General features: G+C 39.3%; 1 protein-coding gene across 12 annotated transcripts in view; it reads right to left on the bottom strand.

Annotated features, from left to right (window-relative positions):
- The window catches only part of LOC131670743 (5-hydroxytryptamine receptor 1D-like), a 78,626-nt gene that overhangs the window by 9,942 nt on the left and 50,909 nt on the right, over nt 1-17,775 (bottom strand). For 11 of the 12 annotated variants that reach the window (XM_058946620.1, XM_058946621.1, XM_058946622.1 and 8 more), the window contains one exon: nt 332-454. The gene's annotated coding sequence lies outside the window, so the exon portion shown is untranslated. Of the gene's footprint in view, nt 1-330; nt 455-17,775 lie in introns of those variants that run through there. The other variant, XM_058946624.1, reaches the window with a different exon arrangement.

The following is a 17,775-nucleotide window of genomic DNA, read 5'->3' as shown; positions in this document are numbered from 1 at the left end:
TGTCTTCAGAGAAAATGTGTCGGCGTAAAAGACCGACTAAGGAATTTTCAATTTATTCACAGTGGTGCATTACTAACGAAACAAGGAGGTAGTTAAATGAAAAATTTACATGTTCTTATTTGTTATTACTTCCTTTGCGATAGCACTCCAATCTCACGATGGTTAGAGCAACGGAACAAACAACTTTCTTCGAAACAATATCGTAGCTCGTAATTTATATAAAATCAAAATTTAATAATCAAAACATAAATTGCATCCTTTATTGTTTTTTCGAATAGCACGGTTATTTCTTTTTTTCGTTATTAATGGAAAAATCGACTTTGAGTCTTACCTTGAGAAGATACCAGTGCTCCGCGGTGAGATCAACGAAAACGACTGCGGCTCGCTTAAATCGAACTTGGACAACGATGCGTCCAGCGGCATACTTGCGTCAGTCGGTCCAGCTCGGGGCTGCCTGAAATCATAAAAACGATCGCTTGGACAGCAGCTCGTTGAGAAAATGCACGTCGTGAAGTTTCGCGAAACTTGCAGATTATTCCGAGAATTATAATTCGTCGCGCTGAGCTTCGCGGCTGGAGCGAGCACGGAGGTCCCTTTTTCGGAAGTGCGATTTTTAGCGCTGCCTTATTCGTATATATCTAAAACGAAGTTGGCGTACATCGCGAGATGGTAATTCGCGCGCTTCCTCTTCCCTCTTTCTGCCGCGAACGGAAGGATGGCCGTGGCGCGGAAGACATAAAGAAAGCGCAGATAGCGCGCAAAAGAATCCTCGAGCTTCAACGGGGTCACTCGGGGCGCGTGAAAAAGGCACGCCAAAGTGCCCGCGACTCGCATACCAAGCTCGATGATTTGCCGATGGCTCGTGCTTGATCGACTGTCAAATGCAGCAGCGCTATAATTATTCGCCAGAGGCGCCGCGCGCTTGGCTTTATGCTTATTATTTCGTTTGACATTCGCGCGATTAAGGTATGACACAGATTGCGAGAGCGTTAATTTGACGCTCCAATCTGCCGAACACTCGACACACTAGCTCGAGATGATCCATTAAGCTGTTGAAAAGGTGACCTAGTCAATAACTACGAGCATTGGGTATCGAGTGTAATATACCGCGCGCATCCTTTTCAAAATAGTAAGAGCTGCGTGTATTGGTAACTGTTAATCAGCCATCTAACCACGATATCGCGTGTGTTCGTTGGATGTGCATCCCGCGCGCAGAGATATTTACGGCATTCACTTCGTATTACACCTTCTTCTCAGCAAAGAAAATTCAATATTTTTTTCATCTCGTTAATAATGCTAGCAACCAAATATTTTTGTTACAAAAATGACATTTTTTCCTGTTACGTTATTGAAAAAGCGAGGTACATTAATAATAGACCCAGATCAGTGAGCATTCCAAATGAAAAGAAAGTTGGCATTATTCGGCGACACAACTTCATACTTCACGAAAAAAAATGGCGATGAGCTGAGTGATCATCGTGAATGAAAAAGCGACTGACTGCTGCAGCGAATGAATGAAACGAAGCATTGAAATGAAAGTAACATCCTCGTTTCTTTCCGCATTGTGTTATCAAAACAATAAACAAAAAAAAAAGAGAATAGGAGAACACGTTCAATTGTGTCCCTTTGTCATCTTGCAGCTCACGCCGGAATTCAAAGGGGACAGAATCGATATCTGGTTGATCGCGCGAGCGAATTAATCATTATATCGCTTGATCTTAATTCACCGCGGCACAATGGAATGTACACTTAAAGCCAGCCAAGTACGGCAGTCCTATTGATGCCTACCTAGGCATCGGATAACATAATCACGTCAAAGCCGTAGACGCGTCAAAGAAAAGAGAAACGAGCACAATGAAGGCTATGAGAATCTAAGAGTTTTATCTCTCCAGCGACTCGTTTGATGCCATACACGCGCGTTGCGCTCTATCTCTCTCTTTCTTTCTCTTTTATTCGACTTTCCCGTAGCTTTTACGGTTAAGGATTATGTGCTCTCGTTCTCTTCATTGCGAATAGCAGTGATTGTGAAAAAATGTTTAAATGCGATGTGGTTAATTGCTACGCGTGCACCAGAAGAAGATGTTAATGTTAGGGCGTTTCGGAGCGCAATTTGGCGAGCATCTCGTGCCGAGAGCAATTCTAGTAAAAGCTCCCTCTTAGTTTCAAAACCGCTGTAGATCCCATGATTTACAGACGTTTTTACTTTTCTGCGTGTGCGGAGCAGTTTATGGATAAATGCATGCATCTCGGCAGCTCACTTTATCAAAATAACAAATCAGTTAGTATAGCTATATTATCGGCGAGTATTGATTTACTGTAAAACGCCGTTGAAGATATTTTCCGCGAGATCAATACCTAGATTAGCTGCTGACAAACTTTGAACATTCGGAGCACTCCGTTTTATTGTCGAAAATCTTGCGTTCGAGAAAATCGAGAAAATCCCGAAAAAGCCAAATGCCGTATCTCATCAACGTGCGACTTATAAAATCTTGTTGTTCATTCGGAAACGAGCAAAGTCGCCTCCTAATCGGATAAAACGCCTTGGAGCTCAAGTCGACCGCGCTTACGCGCAGATCTTTCAAAGCGACCGCTTAGCCGCTGCGGCTGCGCGCCGCGACCACTTCGGCTCCACGGCGCTCGTCACGTTCACTAGCTCGCCGTGAAAAGGGAGCGCAATGCTGCGTGTCCTGTCGATTAATGTCTTCGTAAGCGCGACGGAGTGCGTCTCATTTGAGGCTGCTCGCTCACACCCGGAATATCTTTCCAGCGAAACTTCATCCGCTCCCTCGGACGTAAATAAGCGCCAGGCGCCGGGGAGATGTAATGCTAGGAAGCGAAAGATAGGGCGCGCGTATATCGTAATAGCTTGGCACGCGCGCGAGAAACCAAAACAGAGCGAACGCCGAAAAGTTCAATTTAGCCGGCATTCTATTCTTTCGGAAGAAACTTGGTCTTGCATTAGTCAGCATATTTTTTTGCTCGCTCTCGAGATTCGTTTGCCTAACGCACGCCGGCGAACGTTGAGTCCTTCGTTGCCCTTCCTCTTTCCTCTCATTTTTCCACATGAGCGGGAAAAAGTTGGTTCGAGCGCGCACGTATCTAGTTCGACTACGTGTCGAATTGAACGGACGTATTGCTAACTCTATTTTCATTGCCTATCCCCTTTCTCTTATTCAATAAACAATATCAACGAAGTGGATTTTCAATTTTTCATCGTCGCGATGTAACGGCGACAAGGAAAAAAAGTTTTTCGATTGCAGCAATTGCGCGACATTTCGCGGAAGTAATCCCGAATTCTCCGGTCACTTTGGCGCGGCATAATACGCCATTCGACTTTTGAAAAAGAGTCCGGATCCAAAATGAAAAAGAGAGAGAGAGAGAGAGAGAGAGAGAGAGAGAGAGAGAGAGAGAGAGAGAGAGAAGACGAACAAAAGCGGGGCAGAGAGTCGTGTGGAAACTCTCGTATAAATCGCTCGTAAAGGGCCTCCCAGTGCAAAACGTGATGCGCCACCAATAGCCAATTGAAAACCCGATAGCTTTGCTCCTTTTCGTCACTGTACGCTATACATCGAAGAGGATACAATCGGCCGGTTTTGTCGGGGTGGTTGTGTAATGGACGCGTTTGGTCCACTTGCGATAGATGCCTATTATTCGGCGATGAAATAAAGCTGATTGTGTTTTTTCTCCCAATCGTCGTCGCACATTGGACTTTGTTGAAAACTAATTTTGAAGTAGGATCATCTGAGCGAAAAAAAGCGTTATCAAAGCAGTGCATTATCATTAGTTTTTCCGGCGTACATTCGATATCGAAACTCTGCTCGGATTCGATACAGTTTGCATTTTTCTTTGTTCAAAGCTTCGTATTAACGAACTCAGTATATTTGCTTTCCTTTAAAGGATGCCCATTGTATCGCTGACAAAGTCCCGTACCATACAGAGAACAAAAAGAACGAGAAATCTCTATGAGGGATTTATTGAAACAAGTATACGGGAGAAACCAGCGAACGGTCGCCCAGTATTGCTTTCAAGTATACGAATAATCCGCTTTATTTTTCTGCGTTCCTTTACGTCAGTGTAAATCCAAACGCGAACAAGATGCGAGCATGCATATTACATTTGAATTTGTCGAAATAGCATTAATGGCTAGGAAACGATTTTGTGAACATATTTTCTTCGGATGAACGACATTATAATTCTATTTTGCAAAGTGAGTTTTGCAAAGAATTTGAGCGAGTGGTAAGCTATGTCATTTTTTAATCGCTTTTGATCGGGCCAATCTAACAAAGTTATACAACTACACGCAAGCTCGAAAATTAATAATCTACCTTGATTATAAGTGGATAAAGCTTATAGTATTTGAAAATAGGAGACTTTTAATTTTAATTCAAATTAGATTTAGTTTTAATTCAAACTAATTCACGAAGCTGAAAGAAAACGATGGAAGTCCTTGGAAAAATCTTCAAATCTCTTGGGAAAGGAATGAGAACTTTATTAACTAACGACAAAGTAACTTGGGAGCCGAGTTAATGTCAGATGAGACGTTATCTCGCTGAGCGCGACGGGACAGTAATTTAAAATTAACTCGTGGAAGCCAAATCTTCGTCTCTCGAAAAACAGCCGTCTGCTATATATCAGCTGCAATTTCTTTTGTCAAGCACTTTCTCTTCTTAGGCATCCAATCCAGACCTGACTCGTACGTCATCAGTATTTTAAATTTTGCATTCTTTTTTTTTTTTCATCTCGTGCGCGACAAAGACGTGTCTCTGTATTTTTGACTTTTCATCTGCTCTTTTCTTCATTCTGAGAGTCAAAAGAGACGAGCTTTTTTGATATGCCAAGAAAATCCTTGTTGTATAATGACATGGAATATTCGGCAGGCACAATATTAAATAAATATTTAAAAAATGTATTGATGCCAAGTTTACTTTCGTGTAATCAGCATAGAATCGCATTCCTGCAAAAACTTCTCTACGGCAATCTTATGTGCCGTCAATCCCAAACTATTTGTTATTAATGCTTGATATTCGAGGGTCAAATTGGCATGGATTTGTTCGGAAAGTTAAAAGTATGGTAATATAAATCATAGTGAGTTTCAATTGTAGAGATCGATTCGGTTTGGCCTTTAGGCACGATTTTGCAATTTTATATACTATAGATATTGAGCACTTCATACCAAAGCAACTTTCTCTGTGGTCTTTTTGTTACTATAAAATGTTAATAAAATGTTATTCGTACGAAAAAATAAATAAATAATCATGAATATTTTGCGAGTCTCGTGCATAACTCATAAGTATAAAACGAGAGAAGACATTAATCCATAATGTGTGCACGGGGCAACAACAAAGCCTTTGTTATGTAATAAATTCAAAACGACCAGGGCAACGGATAAGAATATTTACGACGCGTTCATCCTTTCGATAAGACACAAAAGACGCTGCTGTTGAGGCCTCGTAAATCGACAAACAATAAACGAGAAAGCAAAGTAGCGTAGTAACGCCTTCACCGCAATAAGCTCGCAAAAGTGTAATCAATGTAATGAAGTGCCTTCAATGAAACTGCTCTTACAACGTTTTGCTCTCCTTTCTTTTTTCTTCATTCTCATTATCAATTTCAAACGCGAAGAATTTACGATTCTCAAGTTGACGAACCATAAGTTATAAGGGTTTCTGACTACATGTCGATAGTAACTACTTGAACTAAAAAAAATGATATTATTTCATATTAAAAAACGTCGAAAATCGCACAATAATACTCCCGTCGCAAGAATTATAAACGGGCGTTTAGTGATGGCCAATTATTCACTGTCATGCATCCACGAAACACATTATCAAGATTATCCCATGACATTCCATTCATCGCGTGATGCAATTGCTCGCATTGTTATGCAAGTTATGCAAGTCAGCGTATCTCATATAACTCATCTTTCCACGCGGAAGCTCGCATGGCATTTTTGAGAACGCATTGGCGAACGATACTCGTGGCAAGGCGCGCGAATACCAGCCGAACTTCGCGGAAAGCTCGTAAAAACGGGAGTAACGTTGCGCGGGATAAAAGTAAACTTTTCATTGGTCGATACTTTTCGAAAATAAGAATGAAGCGCGCGTAGCCTGCGATCGAAAGCGCCTGAAATATTTCAGCTCGAAGCCAGCGGGTGACGCTCCTCGCCCATTACGTACGTTTGGCGCTTTCGGGCATGCAGCTTGCGCGCACGCGTGCAGCGCCAAGTGATGGATATGTTTTGAAGAAAGCGCTCGCTCCTCTTTTTGCTTAGATCTTCATTTAGAAGATGGACGAGGTCGTGCTGCTTGTGTTCTACTCAATATTTCCGAAGAGCCGTTTATAGAACGACGAGCGATTCGGTCGTGTATATTAATTGTCGTTTTTCATTTCTTTCCAAATTGTCTCTCGAGCGCAAAACTCATTGTTTTCCGAATTTTTTATTAAAAATCACACGTAGCCTATTACTCGGAAAACGCACGCGAGAAATTGCCGAGAGATTGAAAAAAATGGCAAATATTAGCCGAGTCAATACGCATTGTGAGCTTGAAGTAAACGTGAAAATATTTTTTCCCTCGCGGTTCAGTGCTCAGTTTGTTGATATTCTAACTTTTCAAGCTTGGAATTAATTCTCCTCTAAACCTCATATATTTTGATGTACATGCTAATTTTGCTCTTTGGTTGCTAGTTGGCGTCGATCGATATCGATTTTTATGCGCTGGACGTAATGTTGATCGCTCTCCGCGCGCGTCGACATTTCGTTTTTTTTTTATTTTAGCAATGGCTGCTTTTCGGAATTTTAAGCGTGCAGCACACACATTTTGTATGCGGGAAGAGGCTACTCTTTTCCATACGTTTGCGATCCTTTTTCTAGGAAAATAAAATCCTTTCCTTAAAAAAATGAAAAATAAATTTATTTACTTATGCTGATAAAATCCAGCACCAGATATACTTAGATAAAAATCTAAAGATTTAGTATTTTAATGAATCACAGTGAATAACTTAAAATTGCTGACACGCAGCCGCACTGTAAGAGCCCAAGTCATTAATGCTTTTAACGAGTGAAATGGATCTGCAAATCCCATGTTAACGAACTGCAATCATCCAAAGCTCGAGAAAGTACACGTAGAAAGCGTACGAAATTTGTGATGAAATTACAAGCCGATGTAGTATAGAGCTGACAGACGGACGCTACGCTCTTCGAGAAATTGATGGCCGAGATTTCGGCTAATTGAAGCTTTTAGCTGAAACGACGAATTTCACGTACAGCAACAATGACGTAAAATCGTTAGAGACACAGGCATTTGACAAACTCGCAAATTAAGACTGATCCATGACTACTTGTCAAGTGCGACGTTTAGAGCTTAATAAGATTTTCTTTCAGACAATATGAAAGCCCATTACACGTTCGTTATTCGTTAATTTAGTATGTACGTATTATATTCGCTCTGCTGTATGTGAATTTTATAATATTACATAGCCGCAGGTGTGGATTTTATATCATGTTGCAAACTCTGAAAACGCACTAAAACAGAAAAAAATGAGAATTAATTGGTTTAGAACTCGCGCTGAAGAAAAAAGAACGGATCTGCCGATAAATGCACGTAAGTTACACAATGCTTAGGTATTCATAAGCTGTGCGAATCGAGCGAAGACATTTCAGCATCAAACATAAACGTTCAATCATAGAGCCGAATCCATTGGCTAAATCCAGTTACTATGAATCTAATTTATGTTCGAGGCTTCATCCCAAATGTTCTACGGGTATTCTAGCATTTACGCACCACTGAATTTATCGCCATGATACCAACGTCGATTCCAGAGGTTTAACCGTGCTTTGAGCTCGTTTCGTGGTTACCCTGCTGCGATACAGAGTCGTGTCAAATAATTTATCAATTGAACGGCGCCGTTGTTCATTGTTAATTGGGACTAAGATTTTCGATGTAATCTCGTCGTGTTGCGGTTAGAAATGCTCTAGACTATGCTTCTTTTCTTGTAAGAGAACACGTGAGCTTTTTAATAAAAGTTTTTTACAAGCTTCAACGAAAACTACTAATACAATAAGATATTAAAAAGACCACGTCTCTCACGGAAAAAACATCTCGATCAATTACATCTCGATGCTCTCATCTGATATTTCGGTAATAGAATATCTCGCGTTCACGATACTATTTTTGAGAAGCTACCAGATTAAATTACTTATTTGTAAGTTAAATTTATTTTGTCAACGGATAGCATAGATGAAAGTACACGATGATATGACTACATTTTGTTACTGCTGGTTCATTATAATGATTAAGATTTCATATTAATAACTGTCATCCGGGAAGTTACCGCAACCACCAACAAACTCTGCGTTAAATACAGTTACATATTCTACTATTGAATTACCTAACTAACTTCCATTTTATGACTGTCACGGATCGTTTCCCTCCAAACTCGTAAAAAAAGCAGTACACAATTCAAATACCAACGAGTATATATTAAAGTTTAGATCGTCAAAGTCACATAAATCAACTTCGGACCAGCTGATACTTGCTAGTATTTCACGGTAGAGCACTTCCCGTAGTGTAATAAACAAGATGCCTCGTAAACGTTCTCACGACGAAAGAATATGTATAGATATAATAAGCTTAAATATATTTATATGTTGCAAATCGATGGCTTTCTAGTGTGACAGTCATACTAATGATCTTTTTTTTCGTTTTTGGTAAGATGAGAATGTTTAGCATGAAATTTATACAGGAATTATTGTTATTTATTGAGAAAAACGACAAACGCTTCTTGACACTTTCATAATGGGAAACTTGCAGGCAATATCCTGCGGGCACAAGCTAAATAACGGCTAATCTGTATGATATTCAAACAAGTGCATTTCCCGCGCCAGCATCAGAAATTACTAAACTTTGAGTCACTTGACATTTTGATATTTTCCTGAGGGCCCGTATGTATCTCACTTAAACAAGATAGACGCTACAGTTTTGGGTTAGAATTTCGCATGAAAAGTAACTGAAGCTACTGAATAAATACATCTAGTATTTTTTGTATTATATTAATTGTAAGTATTTTTTTTATATTTCCACGTCTAACCATACCATGATTCGACTACTAAATATTTAAGTCTAACTATTTTGTTATCGAAAAACATAAATTCAACATAAATATATATTGTTCGTGACAATTATTTTTGCATATGAAGAAGAAAACTCCCGGAGGAAAAGAAATTAAAAAGAAACAGCGAAAGAATGTCAGGTATGCTCGGCCAGCATTAATTGCGAACACGAAGTTAACCACGAAGCACGTGCATAAATGCATGAACAGCGAAGTGAAGAATCGTATGTGCCTTTCTGGAGTCCCATTTTTAAGATAGAGGTATGTTGACTTTTCAAGTGCTTTTCTACGGCATCTGTTCTCTCTCTCTCTCTCTCTCTCTCTCTCTCTCTCTCTCTCTCTCTCTCGCTTGCTTTCTTCGTTATTTTTTGTACGATTATGCACATACATGATCACGACACGCACTGTCCGTGAATAGTGCGTTTTTCCTACGGTACCAACCATTTTGTATTTTCGATTTTACAATGTCGTGCGTCGCATCCATTCATGCGGCGTGATCGTAGATACGTATATATGCAATCGACGAGTAGAAATTGTAGCGTCATTTATATATATGGAACTTTAGAATCATTATTTCTTATGAATTAATTGTTAAAACCATGCAACTGTAGAATATCTGTTAAGCATTTAATTAAATTTTTTGTCGATTATTTTTAGACTTCGTTAAGTGCACGTCTATTTAACAGCTTCTTACCTCCTTTGCAATGAATCAACGGCCGTATAAAGCGATAGCGTGCGATTGAATTAATGCAGACGACAAGTCATAAAGTCAGACGCGAACAGACGTAATCCTCTATGTGCGGCTGACATTACAGGATAAATCGTCGGCAAAATATAATAGAGAATAGTGTTCTATCCAAATCTTACATCTATTTTTCTTACATCTTATAATTACAAAAGTAGTAAAAGGCTTCAAATGTTTCGAAGTAATCGAAAGTTTACGTAAATAATAAAAATAGCTTTATATCAATGTAAACACTTGCGAACCTGGTATTCTAACCCAATTGTTAGATTGAATGGACAGCGGCCTGTTGGCGCGGATTGACGGATTGCGTGTAATAAATATATCCCACCGGGTCCAAATCCAGAGCTAGTCGAGAAAAAAACAGATTGCACCTGTTTTTTTTTTGTTCTCGTTTGCCAAGGCAAAATTGATAATCGCGTTTCAAGTCTCAAAAGGTCGTGTTTGCTTAAAAAAGGGAGCTTTTAAAATAGATGGAATAGTAGTGATTCCTCGCTTAAGAAGCACTTTATATTCACTTGTCATTTGCTTGAAAATTTGGCATTATAGACATCAAAGCATAATTATTTTTTAATATTAAATGCTTAACAAAAGGTTTATTTCATAAAATTCCCATTCATAAAAAATTTCATTTTAGAATTCTATAGAGCCGAAAGGAATATGCAACTTTTAATTGGACTATTTTAATCCGATACGTACAAAAATAAAGAATAAAAATCGCAACGAAAAGCAATAAAGAAAATTTTTTATAACTTTTCTATATTTATTACAAAATTGTAAAAAATTTTTCTTGCGTTATTTCAACAAATAATATAATTTTGTGATTGCAAGTGTCATTTTTAAAGTATAATAATAATTCCAACTGGCAAAAATTATATACAATATTCCAACGTAACAATAAGACGTTTTGAAATGTTCGAAAGCAGAAAATATTGCAAATAAAACGTAACACTATCAAAAGTGATAAGGGAAAAATTCGGCAACAAATGAATAGAGTTTACGATATCAATCGGTGCGAGTGCATCCATCGCGAGGATCAATATACAGTGAGGCAATCAATGATAATAATGCCGCTGCTGTTAGGGCCAGCAGCTAAATCGCAGTGAGCTTTCGCTCGCGCATACATGCGGAGCCGTTCCCTCTCTCGATCTCATGTCGTTATTCTCAATTAAACTTGATGGCTTAATGGGCCAGAACTTCACGTGTCGTTTGTTCCGAGTGGCTGAAAACTAGAACGCACCGCCGGGGCGAGCGTCGATAGTCGCACGAGCGTGCGCAAAAAAATCAAACTTTACGATGGCAATTCGGAACTCGTCGAAAAAGTCAGCGTTAATTGATATTCAGCGCGGGCGACACGATTTGTAATTGTCCGAGAGATACATCTGTCATTTTCCGGAGAGCCGGCGAGTAAATTGAAAATTTCTCTTGTGGGCGGCATTAGAGTTGCAAATTCGGAAAAGCTACGTGGCCGGAATAAGCTAGGCATCAATGGGAAGCGTCATCGCGCCGAGCAGCAAGATGCTCCTCGCCGGTGCGAAAGTCGCGCGTTTAATTGCCGTTGTAATTAAGCTATCTTTCTCCGCGGTGGCGCGCGAAATTCAAATTAATTGGACGGGGAGCAGGGCCGTAGCTGTAATTAAGTTTATTATGATAATACTCGAAACTCCGCAACTTACACGCGCGATCCCCATGCCTTTAATTAGCCCTATTGTACGTCCCCTGGCCTCGCGGTTGTAAATTCGACCGGCTCACCGTAAATTCGAGCAGACCTTCCGCGCGCACGTATGCCGTAGCGATTTATTTTTCTTGGTGACTTTGGGAGGCGACGCTGTGGAACTCGCTTTTGGTTACGCGTGGCTGACCAAATTTCTCGCTTCATTCAAAACAGGCTTTTCCACTTATGCTCGGCGACTTAGCATTCTTTCTTCGATAGTCAATGAATTTATTGATTGTTTTTCAGCCTTGAACATGTGCTGTAAAAAGAAAACGTTCTGTGAGACAAACTCTACGTATACTTGATATATAAAGATACAATGTTATTCATAAGCACGAAAACGGTGCTACGGAGGCGCTGCCTTTTTCAATGAAGCTCTTGATCTGTAGAAAAACAAAAAACCCATTGGATTCAAAATTAAAACTTCTTGAATTATTCAGTGGTCGTCTTCCTATCTGTAAACGCTGGCAAATTGACAGCAGGTACGCGTCACTTTGAAATACGACCTCTTTCCGGACTGCTTAATTGAGGACTTAAAATTGACGTGACTGGTGGTAGGTTTGATGAGTGCTTCAGTGAACAAATTTACAATGCACTGAAAAATGGCATCGCTATAGCTATCGAATACATATAGTTTTTGTTGCGAGCATGAAATTTAAATTCAACGCGAACCTTTTATTTTTTTAGCTGTTTATCGAAAAAGTAAACGACAAATAACTACGAACTATAAACTTTGTTGCAATTTGTGTCACGTAAATTCCGCTTTTTTCTACTGCATGTTTTTCTCACGCTAACTCGAACATCTTTAATAATGTTGCACTGGGAAAAATAAAATGGAACGGAAGTTACCAGATTTTTCTCGGGATTTTTCGCGAATTCAAATATTTTACTTTTTGCTTGGTCTCGATAGTACTTCACACGGAATTGCGTATAACACGAAGTCGCACTCACACGCGGAGCAATTTTCGTCAGATTTTCACGCTTCATTTTCAGAGATTTTCACTTGGTTCATGCCGTTAAATTACTGACTTGCGCTCAATTGTTTCTTGTGGACTAGCAAAATATTGTGCGGAAATTCATTGGAATAAAATTTTTGCTTTGCCGTAATATTCGTAATGAAAGTTTTTCAGTAACGCAGCAGAATTATACGATTACCCAGTTATCCTATGTATGATACGCAAGAGCTACTCTAATTCAGGATTAATTTGAAATATTTAATGCTATCCAATACATCAAGTTAATATGCTTGGAAATTCAAGCTATTGCGTAACTCAATTAATAACTATTATAACAACTTCATAATTTGCATTTCGGGAAAGGCAAATTGAGTTATACGGTGAGTTTAGTTTTTGAAAGGATCTTCATTATCATCAATTATCATATGCGAGAACAGATTCTCGGTATCAGGTTTCTTGAAATAACTTTTTTCTTGACTAATCCTATCTATTTAAATAGACGTCAAAAGTGGATATAAATTGAGCCGTTGAATATGATTTACAATCTCTCTGAGTGCAATCGATCACCTGCAGGATGAACGGGATTCCGGAAGCGTCACCTACAATGTACTTTTTTTTATGGTACGTGAACAAGTTAATCATCCAACTGATATTCAATCTGAAGATCAAGTTAAGATAAGCAACGATCATATTCATTCTTGCACACCTATGTTAAAGTCAAGTTTTTTCACGTGCAAAGGATTTAATTTTTATAAAAGGTATCGACTCAACTATCATATGTAAGAAATGCGATTATTTATTTAGTTTTAGAAGGCTTGTGACGGAGAATCTCGGCTAGGCCGATCTCGTCCGTTAGCTCTCGCAAATGTCCGTGCGCCGCGCCAGGCTGAGAGTGTGTACGTTTGGCACACACACTCACGCTTGGACCTTTTGTTTACGAGGTGCTGAACACGGGCTGGGCTGACTGCTGGAGCGACGCAGATGGCGCAGAAGAAGAAAGAAAGAGAGAGAGAGAGAGAGAGAGAGCGCGCTCGAATTGCTGATCGCCGCGGAAAATCAGAGAGTCTTTGCTAGGCTTTGGGTAGAGGAAGTCGCGCGCGCGGATCAAACCGAAGGTTACGGTTTTTCCGAAGTTGGCCCCGCGACCTCGTCGACGTCTTTTCGTTTTCGGAGACACGCCCGGTGCGCGGACGAGTATTTAAGTGTGAGGCTGGGTCGCGCCCAGCCATGTCCCGAAAGATACCCGGCACCGGTGCGTGTTGGTAACCGGCGAGGTGCGCGGGTGCGCGCGCGTGCAGTTTGGACGTGCTGCAGCACCGAGCAACAGGGAGGAGGCGGAGACAACAGCAGCAGCAATCAACGAGCGAGTTCCGGATTGGGAGAGCAGCATCGTAGAACAAACGAGAGAACGAGCGAGGAGGAAGATAGCGACGGCAAAAGAAGATATCAGCGAGACGGCCAGCAAGGGGGCACACCAGTGACGTCACGGTGCAGAGCGCTCCAGCCGTCGGAGAGGCTGAAGGTCGAGGTCGGTGCCGTGTTTTCCTCTTATCTCTCTCTCTTGCATGTCTGGGCGCCAGCTTATGGGTGGTAGTACGGCAGACCTGCTGGCTATCCCGTTGGTAGTTTAATGGCGGAAAGTAGTTTGTCGGGCTTTTGTTGTAATATTTAGTTTTAATAAGGGAATCGGCAGGCTGACCAGCCACCGATTCACCTTCGCGTTCGCGCTTGTTATTGTACCGCTCGTAGTGTGTAAGTCCGAGATCGCTGTCTTGTAACTCATTGTTGACGATTAAAGGATTAGTGTTAATCCGCTGTTGTGTTTATTCGCCGCCGTATCACTCCTCATCCCGACTTCGAATCTGTGCGCTTAACGTGTTTATGCTCGACGCGTTATTCAGTCGTGGGAACGTCTTTTGCTTCCCGAATCCCCGAATAAATAATTTGTGCGGACGGCCGCGAGCAACCCAGACGGGTACGGCCGGAATTCTCCGTTACAGGCTTAAATTCGAATTAAATTAATAGACAATATGTATTTCTACACAAGTACACAACTATAACAAAACTTTTCTATTGTTCTCGTGGTATTTTCATTACGACATTTAGAAAATCTCAGTGAATTTCTGGTAATTGCGATAATCGCGTGTGGAGGAATGTCATATGAAAAAATTGAAATTAAAATAATTACACTTGTGTGATGTTTTTATAAGTGTTAGTATGCGCCAACGAGTACTGGATATAGTAGCATCGAATCGCTCTCTCAATTGTTACATGCTTGAGTACAAAGCCTTCTAATCGTATTGCTGTCGTGAATAAATACAATTATATCACTTATATTGTTGTTAAACAGTTATTGTTTATGTAATCTCGAATAAAGATAATAGCTGAATGAACGATATAACAATTATATAAAATAAAGAACAGTAATCGAGGAATTGGAAGCAAGAAATGTAACATTTTATAAAGACTTTAAGCATAATAATTTACGTAAATTATTACGAAAAGTGATAAAAGACAGTGAAAATCATCCGGAAAGAAATTCGAACGAGCTTGAAGATGGAAATCCCAAAATCAAAGACGCGACCGATGTACCATCGAATATAAATACAAGTGAATTACAGTCAACAAACAATACAGAAACGAATGATAACAATGTGACTGATTCAAAATTTCCATTTCAAATGAATGAAGAGTGGGAGTTATTCGAGAATAACTGACCTCCTAGTAGTATTTAAAATCAAAGTGTGAATGTTATAAAAATGAGTAATACAAGTGAGTACGCTACAAACTGTAATAACCAACAGTTATAAAGTTATATAAGTGTAAACAAATCGAAAGTAAAACCTATGGTAGTCGAAATAAATATTAACGGTAAAAACTTAATTGTTGAAATTGATACGGACACTTATGCCTCAGTTATCTCTGAAAGAATTAGAATGATTACCACGCAGATGTCCGAATTTTTAAAATCAAAACAATTTTTAAGACATACGTACTCGTGTCAGTGGGTGAATTGTTAGATTCAATAGCTTTCTTTAATAACACATAGAAAATTGTCTAATAATTTGTTTTACGTGACGCGGAACCGGCGTTAATGGTTCAACACACAATGGCCCGAACAATTCGGTGCATTACCTTTGTCGACACAAGATCAACAATTAATTGAAATAAATAAATTGGAGTAAGTCTGATTATAACTTGCAAGATTATCTAACAAGTAATTTCGAAACTATATTTGATGAGTAGCCCTAAATGTACAATAAAAGCATCGCTTAGATTCATTTGAAAGAAAATACGGAACCTTCGGCGTTAAAATGCCAACACGTAGCGTAGGCCTTCGAACCATTGGTAGAAAAAAAAATCGATGAATTAGTAATGTTAGAACACTTAAAGACAATAGATACCTCAGAATGGTCTATACCTATAGTAGGTACAGGAAAGTACCTGAAGGAGTCTCTCCGGCACCGACCGACGTACAGCGAAAAATCGATGAATGCTTACGAGGAGTAAATGAGGAATAAAAGTGAAAAGGAGCATCGCGAAAATTTAATCAAATTATGTCAAAAATTAGTAGAATATAACTTACGACTGAATGTAAGTAAATGTAAATTTGTGCAATCTCGGATTAAAATTCACCGTAGATGAAGATAGGGTTGCATAAATCAAAATCGAAAATGAAAGCAATGGTAGACGCTCCACGGCCGACAAACGTTAAAGCTCTCTAGTTATTTTTAGAACTTATAAATTTTTATGCTTTATTTTTAGAGAACAGATGTACGATTATGCAACCTCTGTACGACTGAACGAAAAGAATAAATAAACTTAGGATATGAGATATGTGAAAAAGCATTCGAATGGCTAAAATTGCGAGCTAAGTGCGTCCGACTTTTCAGTGCACTGCGATTCGAAAGAGGAAATATATTTGCATGCAAATTTTAATAAATTATATGAACGAGGAATATTTTTTTAAATTCGATTTGATTTGACACTAAAACAAGGGTGTCTTTTCTAGGAAGTACGTGCGAGTATCCCGAGCTCGATGTGACTAGCAATAATAAAAGAGCTACTTGTGACTCATTTTGAAGTCGTAAAATTGATAATTTTCGCATGGTCATATATATACTGTCCTGGAATTGACGCGACGATTTAGGATGCCGCGAATAACTGTAAAACTTGTCTAATACAATAAAAAGCGCCTGATGCAACTCCACGACCAGCGTGGCCTTGGCCAAGTAAAGTATGGGGGCAAATACACTGCGATTTAGCTAATTTCAAAGGAGATATGTACTTAGTTGTAATCAACACGCACAGCAAATGGCCTCAAATGACAAATTGTAAAAACAATACGGATGCAGAAATGTTAATCAAAGAATTAAAATTTCTTTGTCTGTTTCGAGTTACCGATAAACTGCGTGACAGATAGTGGTCCGCAATTTCGAAGTATTGAATTTAAAGAATTTTTTAAAGAAATTAAAATAAAACACACCTATTCGCCTTCATATCAGCTAACCGCAAAGAGAGCTGCGGAAAAGTTCATTTAAATATTTAAAGACGAAGCGTCGAAAATTCTATAAGGGCGTAGAATATGTAGTATGTTTTTATTCGACTACAGAAAATTTCCACATATCACTATAGGCGAAAGTCCTGCAAACGTCATGTCTCAGATTGTCTTGAAACTAAATAGTCGTAGAATCAATATTAAAGTAGCCAATGAAGTTTATATAAACGTTTACGGTATAACAGAGCAAAAGAGAATCCCGGGTAAAATCGAAAATCAAAGCGCTCTGTCTGTACGAGGTTACTTACTAAAGTAGAGGAGAAAACGTGACGTATTCATCACTGATAGTATACGGGAACAAGTATTGTACATGGTAGCGCCGAATTGCTCTCTCAGTTATTGCGTACCGACGCTAATCGAGCACAAAGCCTCTTGATCGTATGACGATAATTAATAAACACTACTCTATCACATAAATTGTTGTAAATCAGTTATTAATAATGATTAAACCTAAATGAACTATATAACTCTTGATGTTCAAAAGATAAGATCCTTTTCATTCACCTAATCTATTGTCAATGGCATTCCCCTTGTCAAATCAATAACCCTTATAACGAACAGCTCGAAGACAAAAAAGAGAAAACTTCAGCGGTTCGATTCCCCGGTGAATTCCATACAACCGTCATTAAAGTAGCCAAGTAGCTCGAAGAAAGGTCTCGGTCGAGAGATAATTCAAGAAAGAAAGTTCCCATAGACG

Source organism: Phymastichus coffea, unplaced genomic scaffold, assembly GCF_024137745.1.
Source record: "Phymastichus coffea isolate CEN01 unplaced genomic scaffold, Cenicafe_Pcof_1.1 PCOF00115, whole genome shotgun sequence".
NCBI classification, from domain to species: Eukaryota; Metazoa; Arthropoda; class Insecta; order Hymenoptera; family Eulophidae; genus Phymastichus; species Phymastichus coffea.
The sequence above is the reverse complement of the archived record's forward strand: the minus strand, read 5'-3'. Positions and strand labels throughout refer to the sequence as shown.